This window comes from Schistocerca piceifrons, chromosome 9 (assembly GCF_021461385.2).
Source record: "Schistocerca piceifrons isolate TAMUIC-IGC-003096 chromosome 9, iqSchPice1.1, whole genome shotgun sequence".
In the NCBI taxonomy this organism is placed as follows: domain Eukaryota; kingdom Metazoa; phylum Arthropoda; class Insecta; order Orthoptera; family Acrididae; genus Schistocerca; species Schistocerca piceifrons.
Genome location: NC_060146.1, coordinates 53,345,919 through 53,368,789, shown reverse-complemented (window position 1 = coordinate 53,368,789; position 22,871 = coordinate 53,345,919). Strand labels below are relative to the sequence as shown.

The window sequence follows — 22,871 nt, the reverse complement described above, 5'->3', positions numbered from 1 at the left end:
GCACAGTTTGTGAATTTCGAGACGGCAGAATTAGAGGAGCAACGCGTCTGCATTAAATTTTGCGTGAAACTCAAGAAAACCTTTCCAGAGACACACCAAACGATGCAGGAAGCCTACGGCCGTGAGTGCTTAAGCCTTACTCGGTGTTACGAATGGTCCAGACTGTTTAAAAGTGGCCGGACGGAAGTTAAAGACGCCCTTCGACGTCTACTGATAACGCTCTTGTCAGGAATGTCAACGAAATTGTGCGTACCAATCGAAGACGGAACGTCCGAGAGACTGCAGAAGAATGTAACATTTCAGTTGGATCACGTCATGGAAACCTGACACAGCATGTTGGAATGCATCGTGTTGCCGCCAAGTTCGTCCCACGGCTCTTAAGTCAAGACCAGAAAAACTTTGAGCTTTTGGATCGCTCAAATGACAACGAGATGTTTCTTACGAGAATCATAGCTGGTGACTAGATGTGGGTCTACGGTTATGATGTTGAGACCGAGGTTCAATGTTCACAGTGGGTCGGGAGAGGTTCTAAAAGACCAAAAACAGCTCGTCAGGCCAGGTCAAATATCAAAGCCGTGCTGACGGTTTTCTTTGACTTTGTAGGTTTAGTTCTTCATCAATTCGTGCCACAGGGGACGAACTGTTAGCCGATGGTACTATCGGGACGCGGTGCGACACCTGCGCGAAAATGTGAGAAGGAAACGGCCTGAAATGTGGCGAGACAACTCCTAGCTGTTGCACCACGACAACGCACCCGCACATTCACCCCTGTTGGTGCGTGAGTATTGCACAAAGAACGAAATCACTGTGCTGCCTCATCCTTCGTGCTCTCCAAACGTGGCCCCTGCGGACTTTTTCTATTTCCAAAGTTGAAAACTCCGTTGAAAGGACGAAGATTTGGAACTATAGACGAGATCAAGGATAACTTCGTAGACGGCCATTCACTCGATCCAGTAAGAGGCGTACCAATATTGCTTCCGGAAGTGGAAACGCCATTGGAAGCGGTTATGAATTGTGGAGGAGGCCATTTCGAAGGAGACCATGCACAATAAGTAAAAGGTACGCGTAGAAATATTCTGTGGACACAGTTCCGGGATTTTTTTGAACAGTCCTCGTTCTCTGCCTGACTAAAATAGGGAAGCACCCAGAAAAAGAGAAAGAAAGAAGTGTAACTACACAGGTTGTGGTGGTACCGCTATGTAATCATATTTCAGTCCTTACGAAATCTAGCCAATTTACAATGAACACTCAAGATGAGCCCACTTTTCACCATGATGTTGCACCCCATCTGGCAGGGGTGCTTACGCTCATTCGGTCGGGATGGGTATCATAAAGCAGTTGCGTCCGCTCGTGAAGAAAGCTGGCCCACAACTCTTGCAACTTGTCGCAGATATCCCGCATACTGCAACTGGGACTGAGTTGATGTCCGGATTGCCACACACACGTTCTATCAAGAAGAGATCTGGGGATCTTGCTATCCTCCGAAGTAGTTCAACAACGTGTAGACAGTTTATAAGAGACACATACCATGTGTAGATGAGCATTGTAGTATTGAAAAATAATTCCACGGTACTGTTGCATGCGAAGTAACACGGGGGGGACTCAGGATGTCCATGATGTATCGTTGTGGTGTCAGAGTTCCCTCAGTCACTACCAGGCATGATGTGAAATCACACTCAATGGCTGCCCCCACAATGACGCCAAGAGTAATACTCTCCAAAACACTGAAAGAATGGGACATCTCTCCAGGTCGCAGACACCCTCGCCGTCGATGGTCATCCGGAGTGGTGCAGAACCGCGATTCATCATAGAACACAAGCAGTCCATGCTTCCCGTTCACAGCACCACTCCAAACGGAGCCGTTAGTGTTGTTGTGTTAACGGCGACCTGCTCATGGGACGATAATTCCGCAATCTGTCACTGTTAGTCTCCGACTATTTGTGTAGAACGAATTAAATGTTGCAGAGAGGGCTTTGGCTTGATTCAGGTAACAGGTACCGACAGAAAGGGGTTACGATGAGCTTACGCACAGAACGGCGATCCTCCATCGTGGCCATCGAACGTGATCGAGCGGAACGTTGAAAACGATTATGCCTTTCCTGACGTCTGTCGTCACGTCTCCATGCAGTCCACCATCAGCATATTCCTCACAAATTTGGATATTGCTCGATGCGACCAACCGGCCTAAGGGAGACCCACAACGAGGTCCGTTCCAAACTGTCAGGTGCTGCTGATAACGCTGTCTCACGCGAGTACGCGGCATGTACATGTCTTCCACAGTGATCTGTTACATAGAATTGTAGCTCTAATGATTCACACACTCGCTGACGATGTGTGCATGCACGAAGTTACGCTGTCATCTCACCGTGTATTCTGAGTGATTCAGTTTTTGTCAGAGCGTGTACGTATCTGTCCTAGTTCTGTACTGGTATATGACTCAATAGTGACCGCAGCTTCGCGAGCATCGACGAATAAGTTGAAAAGAGTACACGGCACCAATCTTGATACTTCTGTGATTTTTTTCCCAGTCTCGTGACGTTTATACCAACTTCAGAAGTTTAATTATATAACTGACTAGGTACTTAAATACGCGGACGAAACGGAAAATCACCTGATATGGAATATGTATGATTTTACAAGTGTACAAAATATTTGATCAGGCGAACATGTCCAACTGAGGAACATATGAACAGAATAAAGCACCCGCTTCAGTTGCCAGGCCGCGCGGAGTGGACGCGCGGTTTGAGGCGCCATGTCACTACTTGCGTGGCACCTCCCACCGGAGGTCCGAGTCCTCCCTCGGGCATGTGTGTGTGTGTGTGTGTGTGTGTGTGTGTGTGTTGTTTTTAGCATAAGTTAGATTAAGTTAGTTAGTAGTGTGTAAGTCTAGGGTCCGATGACGTCAGCAGTTTGGTCCCTTAGGAATTCACACACATTTGAACATTTCAGTTGCCAGTAATTGCTTATTTATTGCACGATTAGTTTGTAAGCCTAAAGCTTCAGGTGTCACAAAATAGTTACGGAGACTCGTCGATTTGTGCATCTTATTGACGGTCCCAGGGTTTGCAAAACGTTCGAAAATATTTTTAAGTTCGAAGTCGGATAACAAAGCACAAAAGAAAAGAGTTTTCGTGTGGTGTAGTAACAAATTAACAATTTTGTCATTTATTTTCCTTTATTTGCACTGTGAATCCTTTCTGCTTGCCAAATTTCGTGACTCAGAGTCAAGGGGAAGTTACCTGTAGGTTTTAATGAGTGATTTCCGCATTGCAGGCCCAGCAGCATAATATAGTGTAGTCACAGTATGACATTTTAATCCATAGTTAGACCCTGTTAGCTGCTTAGAGTTTATTATTTTTTTGTACTACGAGCTTATTTTGGCATTATCCTCAGTTTCTTGTACAACCTGCAATCATTATGCATAGTACAGACGTCGTCAATTAGATAGTAGTTTACATAGAATATAATATAATATACAGAAGTACGTTTACGTTAAGTTGTTCACAACGTATGTACATACTGCATCTGTGTCTCGTCGCTATATCCTTGCTGTCTCATATGATGAACAATGATGTATTCTCCGTATGAAGTATATAGTCAAATGTAAAGATACAGCGGATATGGGTAACGCTACAAAGCTGTCAATGTAAATCCAACTGTTTGTTCTTACGAGAAATATTCGCAATTTAAGAGAGCAAGTAAATTACGACCATGTACAAATCCACTATTTAAATACGGCATAACAACGTAAGTCAACATGGATCGAGTTAATACGCTCATGTTCAGACAAAACGGAGCACCTTAAACAACTACAGATACAACGTTCATATTCACAAAACATGTACATTAGTATGTTCCACAGAAATGATTAGCATTTCAGTCACCTCGGTTCAGCATGTGTCCTGTTGCCTAGAAGGCAGAGGGTCCGCCATGAGCGCTGATAACTTGCACCGTTTGTGATGGCATCGACGCGTATAAGGCGCGATTGGCGTCCTGTGGTATAGCCATACATGCTGCATTCACCTGGTTACAAAGTTTTTTTTTGTTTTTTTTGTTTTTTTTGTTTTTTCTTTTTTGTACAGCAGGGTGCTGTTAGTAGCAAGACTTTTTGCCATAAAAACGAAAATAAAAGCTGGGGCATACTCTGCTATGCCTCAGGGGCGACGACACATTACTCAGAAAGATACCTCTTTCTGCAGGTGTGAAGCAAGTGGTGATTTGAGAACTAAAAAGGAAGAAATAAATAAAGACAGAAATGAAGGCAAATTAAAAAACAGGGACGGCAGCACACACAATTAAAAACTAAGCTGGCGAGATAATCCCATCGCCCATAGAATTAACGAAATAATAATCTTCTAAGATGATTGCGTGTTTCCTAAGTTTCCAATAATGTTTGACAATAATTTTTCCAATGTCGAATCTTAGGTAAAGTCAAGTCAAAGTTAGTTGCAAAGTCCGAGTGACAAAGATCCAGGAGTAAACCCAGATAATTCCTGGACGAGGTGCCTTAGTCAACCCGGAACACCTTTTGATAACCATGGACCATTGCAACTTTCAGAAATCGTGCAAAGGTAGTCGTATATTTCCGATCAGATTCCGCCAGGCGATGCTGGCTCCACAGGTAGTCCATGAAAGAGACAGCATCGGTGAGGGAAAGGTCGTAGATCGTGAAAATGGTGTGGCCCAAGAGCCACACCATTGCGTTACGTCTTGGTCGGGGGTGGGCTTGAATATCAGGGGTAAGGAACCAGTCGATGGACACATTGTCTGGTGTCGTCCCACCGATCAGCGCTATGAGCACACGTGCAAGGTCCCACACTTCTGTGACGTGGGAGCATAAGAGGCGATGCTCTCTGGTGTCGACGTCACCACATCGGCCGCAAGCAGCCGATGGCCGTAGGCGGATGCCCGCCAAGCGATGATTAGTGGGTATTAAATTGTTTACGACACGATACCATAGCGCTGAAACTTCCGTGGGAAGGGCTGGGTTGTTGATATTAGCCCAAGCTTGGTACCAGATGACCGACGGTCGTCTGTCCTCTAATTTATGTGGTGTGGGCTGTCTCGAAGTGCCTGGTAAAGGCGCTTCGACGTGCGTGCCTTGTCAGTGGCCACTGTTAGGACGTAACTTTGATTGAGGTAATAGTCCTTGACTGTCGTCATCCGGAACGGAATATGTGTCAAGCAGACTGGTGCACGCGCCGATCGTGGGCGATAACGGTCGAAGAGAACCGCTGTTGTCCCACCTGGGTCAGTTTCACGCAAGGTGGCGATACGGTGAATCAGGAGGGCCGCATATTTGCGGGGAAAGTCAATGAGTCCAAGGCCACCATCGACCTTTGGCAGTGTACAAGTCTGCGCATCAACTTTGAACAGTGCATGCCACCACAAGAGCCAATATACTGTTTTTAAGATGGCTCTGCCGGTTTCCTTCGGTAGCGTAAGGAGTTGTGCTACGTACCATGCCCGTGATAGGATGTAAGTATTAATCAGTTGGATTCGTTGATGGAAGTTCGTCTGTGGTGATTGGCACTGGGTTACAGCGCTGGACCCATCGTTTCACCATATCCAACAGATTTTCGTTTGGCAACATATCTGGTGGGTCAGGGCAAGAGGCTGACACCCAGCGACACCAAGAAGGCATGTGTTCGTGCAGAAACTGTCTTGCTGAAAAATGGCGTCTGGTGCGTTGTGTAGAAAGGGCCGCAGGATGTAATTCTCGTAGGTCACACAGTGCCCTGGACATGTACCAACTGTAGTTTGAGGTTGTACCCAATAACACCCGACACCATAAGGCCTTGAGCTGGCGTTATATAACTTGTGCGAATGCAGTCGCTGTGATAACGCTCCCCCGTCTGAGGCGAACCAAAACGAGGCCATCATTTTCAAATAAACTGAACCTGGAGTCGACCGAAAACACTGTCTGTCCCTAGCAGCGTCATTCATACACCATTCCTGTCTAGCGTGTTTCTGCACATTCGTCAAAGGCAGGCGGAGAAGTGGACGACGGTCACGTAGCCCATGCCGTAATAAAGGGCGACGGACTGTCACACCTGATAGTGTACTGTGTGTTACACTGCTCCACTGTCGCGCCGCAGCTGAGGAGGCTTCAGATCTGTCCTGAAGTGCAATTCGGATGACGTGTCGATCTTCTCGGGGAGTGGTCTGGGTGGTGCGACCTGACCCATCTCGTCGTATTCTGCGGCCTTCTAACCATTCGCCACACACCCGTTGCACTGCCGAAACCCTTTGTCCTACGCTAGCAGCCATTTCTCCGATTGATGCATCGCATTCTCTGATCACAATAAAGCGTCCTCTTACAATGAAAGGAACACCCTTAGCTGCTTACAGGCGTTGACATACGTCAACGGGGACATATGAAAATGTGTTCCCCGACCGGGACTCGAACCCGGGATCTCCTGCTTACATGGCAGACGCTCTATCCATCTGAGCCACCGAGGACACAGAGGATAGCTCGACTGTAGGGATTTATCTCTGGCACGAAACCCACATTCTCAACGTTTGTCCCGCACTACATTCGTAGTGCCCCCGCCCATTGTACTCATTACTCGCGGCGCGTTGCCGATTCCCGTAAGAGTTCGGGCACTGTCTGTGCATTCGCACAGAAGAAGATGGTCAAGTGGCCGGTGAGCCTTAACTATATATATACTAAGATGGTATCTGTTCTTTCGGACATGTCCGAAAGAACAGATACCATCTTAGTATATATAAAGCGTCCTCTTTCAAACACAATGATTTGCTGGTGCAGTTCGCTCATACGTCTGCGAAGCATGCTGCACCTCTGCTCAAGTCACACTGAACCGTTACGTTACGTTTATAGCGACAACGAGAGCCGTAGGCACATGTTACTGAAAGGTGATGTTGCGCAGCGATATCGATGTGGACTTTGAGACCGCGCGCCGACATGGCTCAAATGCTAATCATTTCTGCAGAAGATGATAATGTACACGTCTTATGAATATGAAAGCCCTATCTCTAGTCTACGATAATGATCGAAGAAGACGAAATGAATTACAATTTGTGCTGCGGCCGGGACTCGAACCCGAGGCTTCTTGCTTGCTAGGTAGAAATGCTAACCATTACACCACCGCAGTGCAAAGGTCAACATTGCAGCACGAACTACCTGAGTGCCCTCCCCCAACACATTATTCAATTAATTTTTCCCTTACATGTTGTTACTACTACCAGGGCTCTCCGATATTGGCAAGCATCCCAGTATGGGACGTAATGAGACGTCCTTCTACCATTGGTGATCTTATAGACCAGGGGCGGGCAGGAATTCTGCACGTGTGCGGTGCACATGCACGTGTGCAGTTAACATGTGTTCTGCGTGCACACAGGGGCAAGCTGGCCACCCGCTTCTCACCCCTCCCCACCATACCGTCTCTCCGCTCCTTCCTCTGTAATGCGTTTTGTTTCCTGGCCTGCTTTATTAAATGAAGGAATAAGGTTAGTAGGAGTGCTTGAAAGAAATCATGGTTTGAAAGAGTACCTATTACCTACGATATGTTTTATTTAATTATCACAGGTGGAGTTTACAATACGTTTAATGTCTGGAACAAAATTTCTACATACAGACAAACGCAAACAGTTACGTAAATTTTCATTACTGATGTTTGCTCTTAACCGAGACTTATTAATTTTCATAACAGAAAAAAATCTCTCACAAAAGTATGTCAAGCCCAACATTGACTATCTTCATGGCTTCACGATGGAGACGAGGAAACTCTTGATGTGGAAAGTCGTGATAAAAATCTATTACACGTCTTGCCAAAAGGAACTTGTCTCTCAGACGAGAATTACACTGTAGATCTATTAATTCCATTTGCAAACTGAGATGAATATCACCTACAGAAACCAGAATCTCTGGAGAACTATTCAAAACCTTGGGATAAGTAAGATATATCCCCAAATCGCTTGAGAAATTCCTCTTTTATTGCAATAAGAACGGCAACATACTGAAATTTATTATAATGGCGTTCAATATTAAACTTCCGCTCACCAGCGACAATACTGTCACATATTATACATTTCCAATTTTCACGTTTTTCCACAGAGAACAAATGATTCTCCCATTCCTTTTTAAAATATAGCGAATCTCCAATTCTCCGTTTCCTTGATTCTTGAAATACAACGTTCACTACGTAGTGGTCGCTTCGCTTCAACGTCCGCAGCTTAGCCTGGTACTACACTGCCGCAACCTGCAGGCTGTCGGCACTGTCCCGTTCGACGATTGCACGCGAGCAGCACACGGGCAGCGCTGTGCGCTCAGCGTGCTGCGTTTGCCCGCCCCTGTTATAGAGATAATTAAATCCATCCCTGAGTCATTTAAGTCTCTTTTTATTATCTACGATAATGATCGAAGCAGACGAAATCAGTTAAAATTTGTGCTGCAGCCGGGAATCGAACCCGAGTCGTGTTGCTTATTTAGCAGAAATGCTAACCATTACACCACTGCAGTACGATGCCCTACATTGCTGCAAGTTCGTCCAATGCTTGGGTACTTGCCAATATCGGAGCGCCCTTGCAGTAGTGATAATATGTAAGGGAAAAATGAATTGAAGTTTGTGTTGGGGAGGGCACTCAGCTAGGTAGTCAGTGCAGCGACGTAGACTATCGTACTGAGGTGATGTAATGGTTAGCATTTCTACCTTGCAAGCAAGAAGATCCGGGTTCGAGTCCCTGCTGCAATACATATTTTAATTCATTTCATCTGCTTGGATCATTATCGTAGATAATAAAAAAAGAGACCTAAATGTCTCAGGGAAACATTTAATTAGTCGTTCAAGGTGTTCCGTTTTTTCTGAACATGAGTCTAGAAAAAAATGGCTATGAGCACTATGCGACTGAACTTCTGAGGTCATCAGTCGCCTAGAACTTAGAACTAATTAAACCTAACTAACCTAAGGATATCACCCACATCCATGCCCGAGGCAGGATTCGAACCTGCGACCGTAGCGGTCTCGCGGTTCCAGACTGCAGCGCCTAGAACCGCACGGCCACTGCGGCCGGCCGTGAGTCTAGAACCAACTGTTAAATATGTACCTGTTGATGACATACAACAGGAACGAAATTGCAATCAGACACAGATGCGGTTTGTAAATACGTCATGAACAACTTAACGTAGGCATACCTTTGTAAATATTCAGTGTAAACTACCATCTGATTGACGACATCTGTTCTATGTATAATGACTGCAGCTTGTACAATAACATGATGACATGGAGATAACAAACTCCCGCACATGGCGAGAGCTTCTACTGCTTGTCTTTGTGCTTGAGAAACTCAATTTTGGACAGTAGTTTTCAAAACTGAGAACATTTGGAGCATTATCGGCAGGCCACTCCAACCAGCTCGTGATTTTTTTTCCTTGTGTTGTAGTAAAGGGGATTCGAAAAGTTCATGCCGTCTCACAAAACTACACACCTGGAAATTGAAATAAAAACACCGTGAATTCATTGTCCCAGGAAGGGGAAACTTTATTGACACATTCCTGGGGTCAGATACATCACATGATCACACTGACAGAACCACAGGCACATAGACACAGGCAACAGAGCATGCACAATGTCGGCACTAGTACAGTGTATATCCACCTTTCGCAGCAATGCAGGCTGCTATTCTCCCATGGAGACGATCGTAGAGATGCTGGATGTAGTCCTGTGGAACGACTTGCCATGCCATTTCCACCTGGCGCCTCAGTTGGACCAGCGTTCGTGCTGGAGGTGCAGACCGCGTGAGACGACGCTTCATCCAGTCCCAAACATGCTCAATGGGGGACAGATCCGGAGATCTTGCTGGCCAGGGTAGTTGACTTACACCTTCTAGAGCACGTTTGGTGGCACGGGATACATGTGGACGTGCATTGTCCTGTTGGAACAGCAAGTTCCCTTGCCGGTCTAGGAATGGTAGAACGATGGGTTTGATGACGGTTTGGATGTATCGTGCACTATTCAGTGTCCCCTCGACGATCACCAGTGGTGTACGGCCAGTGTAGGAGATCGCTCCCCACACCATGATGACGGGTGTTGGCCCTGTGTGCCTCGGTCGTATGCAGTCCTGATTGTGGCGCTCACCTGCACGGCGCCAAACACGCATACGACCATCATTGGCACCAAGGCATAAGCGACTCTCATCGCTGAAGACGACACGTCTCTATTCGTCCCTCCATTCACGCCTGTCGCGACAACACTGGAGGCGGGCTGCACGATGTTGGGGCGTGAGCGGAAGACGGCCTAACGGTGTGCGGGACCGTAGCCCAGCTTCATGGAGACGGTTGCGAATGGTCCTCGCCGATACCCCAGGAGCAACAGTGTTCCTAATTTGCTGGGAAGTGGCGGTGCGGTCCCCTACGGCACTGCGTAGGATCCTACGGTCTTGGCGTGCATCCGTGCGTCGCTGCGGTCCGGTCCCAGGTCGACGGGCACGTGCACCTTCCGCCGACCACTGCCGACAACATCGATGTACTGTGGAGACCTCACGCCCCACGTGTTGAGCAATTCGGCGGTACGTCCACCCGGCCTCCCGCATGCCCACTATACGCCCTCGCTCAAAGTCCGTCAACTGCACATACGGTTCACGTCCACGCTGTCGCGGCATGCTACCAGTGTTAAAGACTGCGATGGAGCTCCGTATGCCACGGCAAACTGGCTGACACTGACGGCGGCGGTGCACAAATGCTGCGCAGCTAGCGCCATTCGACGGCCAACACCGCGGTTCCTGGTGTGTCCGCTGTGCCGTGCGTGTGATCATTGATTGTACAGCCCTCTCGCAGTGTCCGGAGCAAGTATCGTGGGTCTGACACACCGGTGCCAATGTGTTCTTTTTTCCATTTCCAGGAGTGTATATATTTTACGTGAATGACAATAAAAACTTGGAGTGAATATTAACTAACATACGCATTGATACTACGCAGTGGTCAAAAAGTATCTCCGCAGTGCCGTATGATTGTTAGCCGCACGTGCGGTATGCCACAGTGAATATACTGAAATGAAACTCAGTGAAATACAAGTTATTAATTTATTGAATATCCATTTTTACTTACAAATCTTCACAATAAATGTTGAATGTGTCCCCCCTGTTGCTGAATACACAATTTAATTCGCCTAATCATGTTTCCAAACACAAGCTGTAGCATTTCTTCTGTAACAGAAGCAGTGAAAGTGGATAAAGCAGTTATCAATTAATCGATGGATTTTGGGCGGTTTTTATAGACAGTTGCTTTAGCTGCACACCAGAAGAAAAAGTCAGGTGGTGTTAGGTCAGGCGATCGTGGAGGCCAAAGCCCCTGTGAAATTATTGTGTCACAAAAAACATCAGCAAGCAGTGACATTGAAACGCGAGCTATGTGGGCGGTTGCACCATCTTGTTGAAAATAACCGTTCAGTATTCCACTTAACACAAGTTCTCCTATGAATGGGTACAGCATATCACTGCAGTATCGTTGTGCGTTTATCGTTTCGTTGAAAAATGTGGGACCCACTATCCGACGTCTAGAAATTGCAATCCAAACTCCTATTTTCACAGAATGAAGTAGTTCCTCATGAATACACAATGGATTTACAGTACTCCACATACGAGAAATTTGCGCGTTCATGTACCCAGATAAATGAAACCTCAGCTCAGCAGTGAAAACCGTTTCATTAAGAATATCCCTTCCATTTGGTTGAACGAAATTTTTGAACCATTGACAATAATACAGCATGTTGGCATGATCAGAATTTTTCAGTTCTTGCACGACTGTCACATTGTATGGAAAAAGTTCTAATATTTTCCTTACATCTGTGTGGGCCGTTCCGACACTAACATCGATTTCCTGGGCGAGTTTTCTTACTGACTTGTCCTGACTCGTGGACATTTTATCGGAAATATCACACGGCACGCGCGGCTAACAATCATACTGCACTTCGGAGAGGCTTTTCGAACACCCCGTAAAAATTTACCTGGGAGACAGTTTAAAGTTGCCGGATCATGTGGGTTGTCGGTATACGTCGGCGTGGTATAGCTAGCTCGGTCGGTGGGTCGTTTATTACCCATTGTGAGTCGAAAGAAGGAAGAAAGGTTATATTTTAGCGTCCCGTCGACAGTGCCGCCATTACAGACGAAGCACAAGCTCTGGCTAGGAAAGAATGGCAAGGAAATAGGCCGTGCTCTTTTAAAACGAACCACATGATTCGCAAGCAACCATGAGGTGCGCAGCGGAGATTACCCTATACCACTCCTAGTCATTTCCTTTTCTGGTACACTCGCAAATACAGGGTTATTACAAATGATTGAAGCGATTTCACAGCTCTACAATAACTTTATTATTTGAGGTATTTTCACAATGCTTTGCACACACATACAAAAACTCAAAAAGTTTTTTTAGGCATTCACAAATGTTCGATATGTGCCCCTTTAGTGATTCGGCAGACATCAAGCCGATAATCAAGTTCCTCCCACACTCGGCGCAGCATGTCCCCATCAATGAGTTCGAAAGCATCGTTGATGCGAACTCGCAGTTCTGGCACGTTTCTTGGTAGAGGAGGTTTAAACACTGAATCTCTCACATAACCCCACAGGAAGAAATCGCATGGGGTTAAGTCGGGAGAGCGTGGAGGCCATGACATGAATTGCTGATCATGATCTCCACCACGACCGATGCATCGGTTTTCCAATCTCCTGTTTAAGAAATGCCGAACACATGATGGAAGTGCGGTGGTGCACCATCCTGTTGAAAGATGAAGTCGGCGCTGTCGGTCTCCAGTTGTGGCATGAGCCAATTTTCCAGCATGTCCAGATACACGTGTCCTGTAACGTTTTTTTCGCAGAAGAAAAAGGGGCCGTAAACTTTAAACCGTGAGATTGCACAAAACACGTTAACTTTTGGTGAATTGCGAATTTGCTGCACGAATGCGTGAGGATTCTCTACCGCCCAGATTCGCACATTGTGTCTGTTCACTTCACCATTAAGAAAAAATGTTGCTTCATCACTGAAAACAAGTTTCGCACTGAACGCATCCTCTTCCATGAGCTGTTGCAACCCCGCCGAAAATTCAAAGCGTTTGACTTTGTCATCGGGTGTCAGGGCTTGTAGCAATTGTAAGCGGGAAGGCTTCTGCTTTAGCCTTTTCCGTAAGATTTTCCAAACCGTCGGCTGTGATACGTTTAGCTCCATGCTTGCTTTATTTGTCGACTTCCGCGGGCTACGCGTGAAACTTGCCCGCACGCGTTCAACCGTTTCTTCGCTCACTGCAGGCCGACCCGTTGATTTCCCCTTACAAGAGGCATCCAGAAGCTGTAAACTGAGCATACCATCGCCGAATGGAGTTAGCAGTTGGTGGATCTTTGTTGAACTTCGTCCTGAAGTGTCGTTGCACTGTTATGACTGACTAATGTGAGTGCATTTCAAGCACGACATACGCTTTCTCGGCTCCTGTCGCCATTTTGTCTCACTGCGCTCTCGAGCGCTCTGGCGGTAGAAACCAGAAGTGCCGCTTCAGCCGAACAAAACTTTATGAGTTTTTCTACGTATCTGTAGTGTGTCGTGACCATATGTCAATGAATGGAGCTACAGTGAATTTATGAAATCGCTTCAATCATTTGTAATAGCCCTTTAGAGTGGGGGAAAAATGACTACCTATATGCCTATGTACAAGCCCTATTTCTCTATTCCAATCTTATTGGTCGCTACACGAAATGTACGTTGGCTGCTGTAGAGTCGTTCTACAGTCAGCCTCAAATGCCGGTTTTCTAGATTTTCTCTACAGTGCTCCTCCAAAATTCCATTCAGAGATTCTCATTAGAGTTCCCGAAGCATCTCGGTAATATCTGCGTGTTGTTCCAACCTGCTGGTAGCAGCCTGCCTCTGAGTTGCTTCCACCTCTTGCTTTAATTCGACCTCGCAGAACCTGGAGCGATTTACAGACACCACAGAAAACCCAAACCTGGATGTCCGGACGGGAGTTTCAGATGTTGCGCTCTCGAATGCGAATCCACTGTGACAAACACCTCGCCACTTTGCTCGGTAATGTGATAACGCTGTGCCAAGGGGCGTCTTTGTTTCTCTGAGTCAACAACTGGAATCCAGTTAGAGTTCACACGGAATAATGGAGCCGGCAGATGCGCAGACGGCGGGGTGCGTTTGTGGAAAGTGGTAGTGGCGGGGGTTACGGGCAGGCGCTGTAGGGGAAATGCCGTTCTAAACCGAAGTCTGTGTTCACATTTTTTTGTGAATATTAAGCGTAGCCCGATCACACCGACACTTGGGTGTTGACCCTTCAAAAAGAACTGCGGTGAAAATGCAGCAGTTTAGTTTCTCCTGGCTTGATAACCACTTGTAACTTTCAGAAAAGCGTAACGAGTACGAATTTTGTGTGAACCTGCACATTTCTAGCCGGCCGCTGTGGTCTAGCGGTTCTAGGCGCTTCAGTCCGGAATCACGCGGCTGCTACGGTCGCAGGTTCGAATCCTGCCTCGGACATGGATGCGTGTGATGTCCTTAGGTTTACGTAGTTCTAAGTCTAGGGGACTGATGACCTCAGATGTTATGTCCCATAGCGCTCAGAGCCATTTGAACCACATTTCTCTCGCTCCCATGTTAAAATTTCTTCTTTTGCCAAAACACGGCGGAGTTAACACAGTCTCGCCTCAGTAATACGTTGATGATGAAGTCCCATACTCATAGACAGAGTGTAGGGGATGCAAGAGACCCGCACTGCCGTACTAGGCAAGGTCCTAGTGGAGGTAGTTTGCCATTGCCTTCCTCCGACCGTTAATGGGGATGAATGATGTTGAAGAAGACGACACAACAACATCCAGTCATCTCGAGGCAGCTGCAGATGCAAGGTCCTAGTGGAGGTAGTTTGCCATTGCCTTCCTCCGACCGTTAATGGGAATGAATGATGATGAAGAAGACGACACAACAACATCCAGTCATCTCGAGGCTGCTGCAGATGCAATTCGAGAGAATTCTGGAACAACAGCTTATTAAATGAGAAACTGAGGAAAAGTAGGGTCAGTACCGTATAAAAAGCACATTCTCAGTACAAAATAAACATGTAATGTCTTCACTTATGTTGTTCCAAAACCCATAGCATTTCTCGTTTCATCAGCTGTTGATGGCAATTAAAAATTACATTCTTTCATCCAATAACTCTGTAGTTTGTGGAATAACACGGTACATAATGAAGTTTGCATAGTAACCATACGCTAAAATACTCTCCTCTTTGCGTGCTATTATTTGCCAAAATCTCATTTCAGAATCTCAAACTATTGGTGAAATGTGGGGAGTGTAGTTGGTATTTTACTCTGGCTTCATCGCTGGCTCAGTGTAATCGTAAATGAATGTGCTTACATCAGAGCCGTTTTCTCGACACTGGTGACAGAGACGTCCACTCAAGTCTAAAGAAAAATTCGATATGTTAGCTAAATTTCAAATGCAGCAACGTATTATATTGTATGCAACAAACGCAAAATCATAGCGACCCCTATTTTTCACTGCAAACCTTCTCGAATTTCGCGTAGTGTCTTACTTCCATTTAAATATTACAATAACTATGACCACTAACGAAATGAGGGATACATCATTGTGGAGCTGACACGTAAAGCTATAAGTAATGCAAAAATGATTTTTTTTGTCGAATAGTTCCTGTAAAAATGTTTGAGTAAGATAGCAGAGCGAGCGCCTAGATTCTATAAGCGCCGACCGGCCGGAAGCGAGCATATACTGTTAACCTTCCCTTCCGAACAAACGAATGCTGGACGAAAACTGGTCACTTTGCATCGCCCACCGTACCCTGCGCAGAGTCTATAACGGTACAGTTTGGTTTAGCAGTGAGCTGTCCAAATGACCGATCGTTCGTAGACAATTACGTATCTCGCATTGACTATTGGTCTGCAGTGTCACCTGATCACACGCTTTCCTTTATTACCAACTTATTAAGGTTCAATAAGTTTGTTTATAAATAACTCATCTGCTACCAGTCACGATTTTCTTTACTTCATTTTTCTCACGACGCGTTTCGGGAAATAATCCCCATTTTCAAGTCCGTTTTTAGTGTTTGTTATGTCATTCCTATGTGATGTTGTCGATGTGTGAGATTCTGCTTCATTTCGTTGACTTTACTGGGATACATAAGAAAACATGCGATTTTTAGTACAGTAAAGTCAACGAAATGAAGCATAATCTCACACGTCGACAACATCACATAGGAATGACATAACAAACACTAAAAACGCGCTTGAAAATGGGAATCATTTCCGTAAACGCGTCGTGAGAAAAATAAAAGAAAATCGTGACTGGTAGCAGATGAATTATTTATAAAACAAACCTTATGTTTTCACAGTCGCAGGCTTTCAGAATCATTTATAATTGATTATATCAGATTATTAATGTTCCATACCTCAATCGGTAAAAACGGAACCATTATAGGATAACTTTGTTGTCTGTCTATCTGTGCCGGCCTAGGTGGCCGAGCGGTTCTAAGCGCTACAATCTGGAACCGCGCGACCGCTACGGTCGCAGGTTCGAATCCTGCCTCGGGCATGGATGTTTGTCATGTCCTTAGGTTAGTTAGGCTTAAATAGTTCTAAGTTCTAGGGGACTGATGACCTCAGAAGTTAAGTGCTCAGAACCATTTTGTCTAACTGTCTGTTTGTCCGACTGTTCTCAACTCTTTCTCTCCGAAACGAGTAGACGTATTAAGTTGAAATTTACGTCACGTACTAAGGTCTAAGTCTACTGGCGATGTAAAAGAGTAGAGCTTCTGAATTAATGCAGTCAAAAGATATGCCCATATCTTTCATATTTTGATACTCGCAAACTCACTCGTCAAAACCTACAGCGTATTTTTAGTTGACTTACAATCACGAAATTTGGCCAGAAGCAAGATTTAACATTACAAGAAACGAAAAAAAAAAAATCTGAATAATGTTAATTTGTGATCATATCACACCAAAAAATTTTTTTGTCGTCTATTCGTCCGTCTGTCTGGACCCGTTTGTCTCAGGAATAGTTAGACGTATCCAGTGGAATTTTGTATCAGATACTGAGGTCTGTAGTCCTTTGGTAGTGTCAAAATATTAAACTGCTAGGTCAATGCAGTCAAAATATACGGCTATTTATGTCACAGATCTTGACACTTGCAAACTCACTCATTCCTGTGAGCGGCTTAGAGTTCGTTATTCTATCGTTTATTAAGCACAAAGACAAGCAGTAGAAACTCTCGCCATGTACGGGAGGGTGTTATCTTGCTGAAATGTAAGCCCAGGATGCTTTTCCATGAAGCGCAACAAAACGGGCATAGAATATTGTTAACTTTGCGCTATGCTGTAAGGGTGCTGCGGGTGATAACGAAAGGTGTCCTGTTATGAGAAAAAATGCCATCCCAGAGCATCACTACTGGTTGCCTGGCAGTATGGTGAGAGAAAGGTTGGGGCCTATAGCGTCCCCAGTGCTATATTACGAAAAGACTTAAAAATTGAATAATATATTTTTATCATGTAGCCGTAAAACAATAATTTGTCTGTCGAGAAATGCAAGGAAATGCAATGCAAAGAAATAATTTATGACAGAATGATCTAAAGAGACAACAAGATACGCTCTTTTGTTAATTTTTTTAGTCGACTTTACTTCTTCTCTTGTCTTTATGGTGTACAGACGGACATCTTTCGAGTGCTGGCAAATGTAAGCATATTTGTATGAGTTAAACATATAATATACTGATTTAATATTATTGTGCACTTTTAATTTGTAAGAGGTTATCCCGATTTCATGTCCGCCTTCCTTGAATTAACTTGCATTCAAGTAATTTACAGCTCAACAATCGCAGCGGCCGATGCGGCCAACGACGCCATTACGTGGCGATATTAACTTATGAAAAATTAGCAGAAGCGAAAAACTCGCCCGCTATTAGCATAATATTAATTTTTCTCCACAGCCGCACGAAGTTGCAGAAATACTTAGCTTTAAGATTCTTATTTTCAGTACCATAGCCGAGACCCAGAGCCAGGACTCTGACTACAATACAATGGTTAACGGAGGTAAGAAAAATACTCTCGCGCGTCTGTGGGCCGCAATTTAAATTAATAACTAAAGATTTCTTGCTTTAAAGTGAACTCACTAGCCGAGGAAATTAATATGAAAAGTTTATTACATTGTTCAACTTAAATATCATTTTTATTAAGGCTCACCACGTAAGTCGGCAACAATCAAAAAATAATAATAACAATAATAATAATGTATTAAATTACGACGGCCGACGGACGCGAGAGGCCTCAGTTTGAAGTGGGGCTCATCACTGCTGACAATTACACTCCAGGCCGAAGACGTGTCCGGAGGTAGCGTTGGGATACTACACCATTGTCGCCAACCATACGGCCTGATAACCAAGAGTGATGGTCTTGCGTGCCATTTGTTTTCACGGCAGGACCGCTTTGGTTGTTATCCTTGGCACCCAAGTCGGCCGCGGTGGTCTAGCGGTTCTAGGCGCTCAGTCCGGAGCCGCGCGACTGCTACGACCGCAGGTTCGAATCCTGCCTCGGGCATGGATGTGTGTGATGTCCTTAGGTTAGTTAGGTTTAAGTAGTTCTAAGTTCTAGGGGACTGATGACCACAGATGTTAAGTCCCATAGTGCTCAGAGCCATTTGAACCTTGGCACCCAACAGCACAGCGGTACGTCGACGGTATTCTACAGCCCGTTTTGTTGACCTTCATGGAAAGCCATCCTCGGTTTACGTTTCAGCATCAGACGATGAGAGTTTCTATTGTTTGTCTTCGTGCTTGTAAACTCTTAAAAATGGTTCAAATGGCTCTAAGCACTATGGGACTTAACATCTGAGGTCATCAGCCCCGTAGACTTAGTACTACTTAAGGGGGGCAGGACGTTAAACGGGCCGACTTTGGGCAGAATAGGTCCCACAGGACATTTTAATTTCTATACTTTTACAAATAAATTCATAAAACATTGTCAGCATGACGAGGAAGGATTCAGGATTCACACTCGTAACAGTGGAAGTTCAAAAACATAACGAAATATTTTTTTTACATGTCAAATTCCATCATTTTTTCACTTACTATTGGCTCCATTTGTTGCTATAGGTACACTTTTCTTCATAAGTAAGAGAGGTTCTTCGGTGAATTTCACACAGCATACAAACCATACTTACAGGTGTATGAAACTCTAGAATTTTCAAATCTATTAAAAGCTGCGGTAAAAATTCAGATAATTAACAATAGAATTTGAGTTTTTTCTAAACATGAAATCTGAAATATAACAGCTCATTCATTTTTTCGTAAATTAAAGGAATTCTAGAGTTTCATGCACCTGTAAGTATGGTTTATATGCTGTGCAAAATTCATCGAAGAATCTCTCTTACTTATGAAGAAAAGTGTAGCTATAGCAACAAATGCAACCAATAGTAAGTGAAAAAAATGATGAAATTTCACATGCAAATAAAATTTATTTTGTTAAGTTTTTCAACTTCCACTGCTACGAGTGTGAATCCTGAGTCCTTCCTAGTCATGTTGACAACGTTTTATGAATTTAATTGGAAAAGTATAGACAGTGAAAATTAAAATGTCTTGTGGTGCCTCTCCTGTCCCGAGTTGGCCCGTTTGACGTCCTACCCCCGTTAAACCTAACTAACCTAAGGACATCACACACATCCATGCCCGAGGCAGGATTCGAACCTGCGACCGTATCGGTCGCGCGGTTCCAGACTGCAGCGCCTAGAACCGCTCGTCCACTCCGGCCGGCTGAAGGTTTCAATCAGTCTACAATTTCGAGGCTACAAAAAAAAAAAAAAAAAAAAAAAAATGCTGGGAGAAATGGTGTGTTCATCTAGAGAAAGGAAGAGGTGGAAAATGGACGTCTACTGTCAAACAAGACACGATATTGAAGGGACTTTCTCTCGTGGATCGTCGCTTGCAAACCCTAACTTGGCAACGTCGCCAGATCTCTCTCCATTTGACAATTTTTGGAGGATTATGGGCACCATCTCGGGATATTGAGGAACTCAGGGTGTATACGTGGACAAGGAAATAATTTTTCTCGGTTAAAAATACACTTTCCCCCGGGCGAAAATGCACTTTTTCCGTTAAGATCACTCTTAAGTAGCGCGAACACACAAATAAGAGAAGTTAGTGGTGGTGGCGGTTAGTGTTTAACGTCCCGTCGACAACGAGGTCATTAGAGACGGAGCGCAAGCTCGGGTTAGGGAAGGATTGGGAAGGAAATCGGCCGTGCCCTTTCAAAGGAACCATCCCGGCATTTGCCTGAAACGATTTAGGGAAATCACGGAAAACCTAAATCAGGATGGCTGGAGACGGGATTGAACCGTCATCCTCCCGAATGCGAGTCCAGTGTGCTAACCACTGCGCCACCTCGCTCGGTAGAGAAGTTAGTGGTTTAAATTAGTGTACATAGCATTCACGGCAAAAATAACGTCATTGTTCTGTAAGGCGATTAATGTTTGACTGTCAGAAAGGTGGAAATAAAATCTAAAACTAATAACATATTTTAGCCTTCCGTATTTTAATTCATTTGATAGCTCCCGGCCACAAAAATCCGTTTTGTTATCATTTAACGTGAGAGCAATAAACGAAGAGGAAACAACAAAATCACTGAACGTAAACACAGGTCACGTGGAGACGACCCACCTCCCCACCACAACTCAGACTGCTCTGTGCATCAGCCCCAGATTTACTAATTTCCGAACCGGGGCGATATTACGTAGTGGCGCCCACGCGGCTCAACTGCGCAAGCGCAAGAGCTCGCCCGCAACTGCTCAAACGAATCTGATTTGAAGAGTTGTCACGTCACGCTCATCGGAGGCCATTTGCTGTTACAATACATTACACAGTCATGCTAAAGCCTTTGACACACTTTGCTGTTGGCAGACGCTTGTATGAGCATTGTTATGTTGTTGTGTGCAACTTAAGTTTTATTTTCGTTTTTTTTTCTCTTGTTCATGTTTTATTGCTGCAGTATTATTCTGCAGTAGCGGGATACAGTAATACCCTTTGTTAGAGTACTGGTTCTTATCAGTCAAAATCGCAAAAATTTGACTGAAAACTAAAACAATGAAAAATTCCCGGAATTCTAAAAAATTCCCGGGTTTTTCCCGGATCTCCCGGGTCGTATACACCCTGGGAACTAACCCAGCAAAGGGACTGAATTTGACACGATATCACTTTGGCGGACATCCGACAACTTTGTCAATCAATGCGAAGCCCAATAACTGGTTACATAAGGGCAAGAAGTAGCAACGCGTCACTGACTTGCCCAATATCTCGAATAAATCATCCAGTTTTTCTGAAACTGTAACCAATTGCTTGCCTGTACATGTGCATCATATCTATCGATTTACGTCGCATTCGGATAAGTGCTTCGTTGTGCGTCGTTTTTTTCTTTTTTGTCGTGGAGTATATTACGTTGTTCTTTGGAATAAAATTGCTACTGTTTACACGTGTTAGGCCTAACCATAGTATTAATTAAACTACGAATAGCCATTTATCACTCTAATCAACAATTCTAATAACCTGATATACTTCCTGCGGTTTGAAAATTAATACAGCGAGTGAATGAAATTAGTTTAGGCTGTTCGTACGACATTAAAACCTTTCGCAAGAAAGCCTTGTTCAAACACACTGTGTGAATTTACAAATAGCAACTGAATATTTAGCCCAGTTAACGAAGACTGAAAAAGAATCAATTTTTCCTCCAGCAGAACAGAATTTTGAGCAGAGTTTAACGTAGAATCTGCCCATATGAATTACCTGTTCTGGCGTTATTAGTAATTGATATTTGCATGCCATACATTGTTCGCGCATTTTGTGCAAGATAATCAACCACTGGACATGTCTGCGTGGCCAGTGAATCATAAGGCGCGCTGTGGACTTTGTGCAACACCGTGTAGTTTCTTCTTGTGATATACGAGTAGTGGGGTAGCAGAGAGGGGAGTCCCTGCTCGTCATTCACTTTGCAGACCTATGAAGGGGAGAAGTGCGTGAACGCAGTCCAGTAACCTACCTCCCCTCACGCTTCCACACCACACATCTTCCCCCGTGCACGCTGTTACACCCTCGGAACACAAATCACCCCTACGGCTTACAGATGTGGTACACATCAGTAGTTAGTGCCTTCAGTAGTTTGAATCTTTTATTTAGCTGGCAGTATTGGCGCTCGCTGTATTGCAGTAGTGCGAGTAACGAAGATTTTTGTGAGGCTTAGTGATTCATGAAAGGTATAGGTTATTGTTAGTCAGGGCCATTCTTTTGTAGGGATTATTGAAAGATTGCGTTGCGCTAAAAAGGAAAAAAAAATTGTGTATCAGTTTACTGTTGATCAGAATAAGTAAAGAGAGAAATGTCCGAGTACGTTCAGTTTCGCTCCTCTGTTTGAAAATCAAATAACGTAGAGGTTTACCAGCACAGTCACTCGTAATTTTTCTAAGGGGACGTTTCAAACTAAACCATACACCACATACTATTTCCACCATGCACCGTGGTCAACCACGTACTTTGAACGTCTTAACGCTAAGCGTTCAGAAGTTGTGACGATTTTATTTCATATTGTTTAATTATTGTTATATTGTAACACGTTGATCACTTCCGTCCATAGACAGAGTGTCACATTTTTCCGTAAACAGGTAATACCCTACTAAAATTTTTTCATGTACTGTTGCAGAATGATGGAACGTGTTTCAAGCATTATGACGCTTTTGCAGGAGTCGATTGCTCCACAGTATATCTTTGCCGACAGAACTCAACACGTTGTTATTACTGGAACAAAATAGACAAACTGTAAAGGTAATTTGCTGAATATCCCAGTGGAGTGTTTTAGCGCCGCAACTATTTATATCTATAAAT

General features: G+C 44.5%; 1 non-coding gene across 1 annotated transcript; it reads right to left on the bottom strand.

Annotated features, from left to right (window-relative positions):
* Positions 1 to 6,388: 6,388 nt before the first annotated feature.
* Positions 6,389 to 6,462, bottom strand: Trnat-ugu. The gene has a single exon. It is a non-coding gene; the product is annotated as a tRNA-Thr (tRNA).
* Positions 6,463 to 22,871: the final 16,409 nt, after the last annotated feature.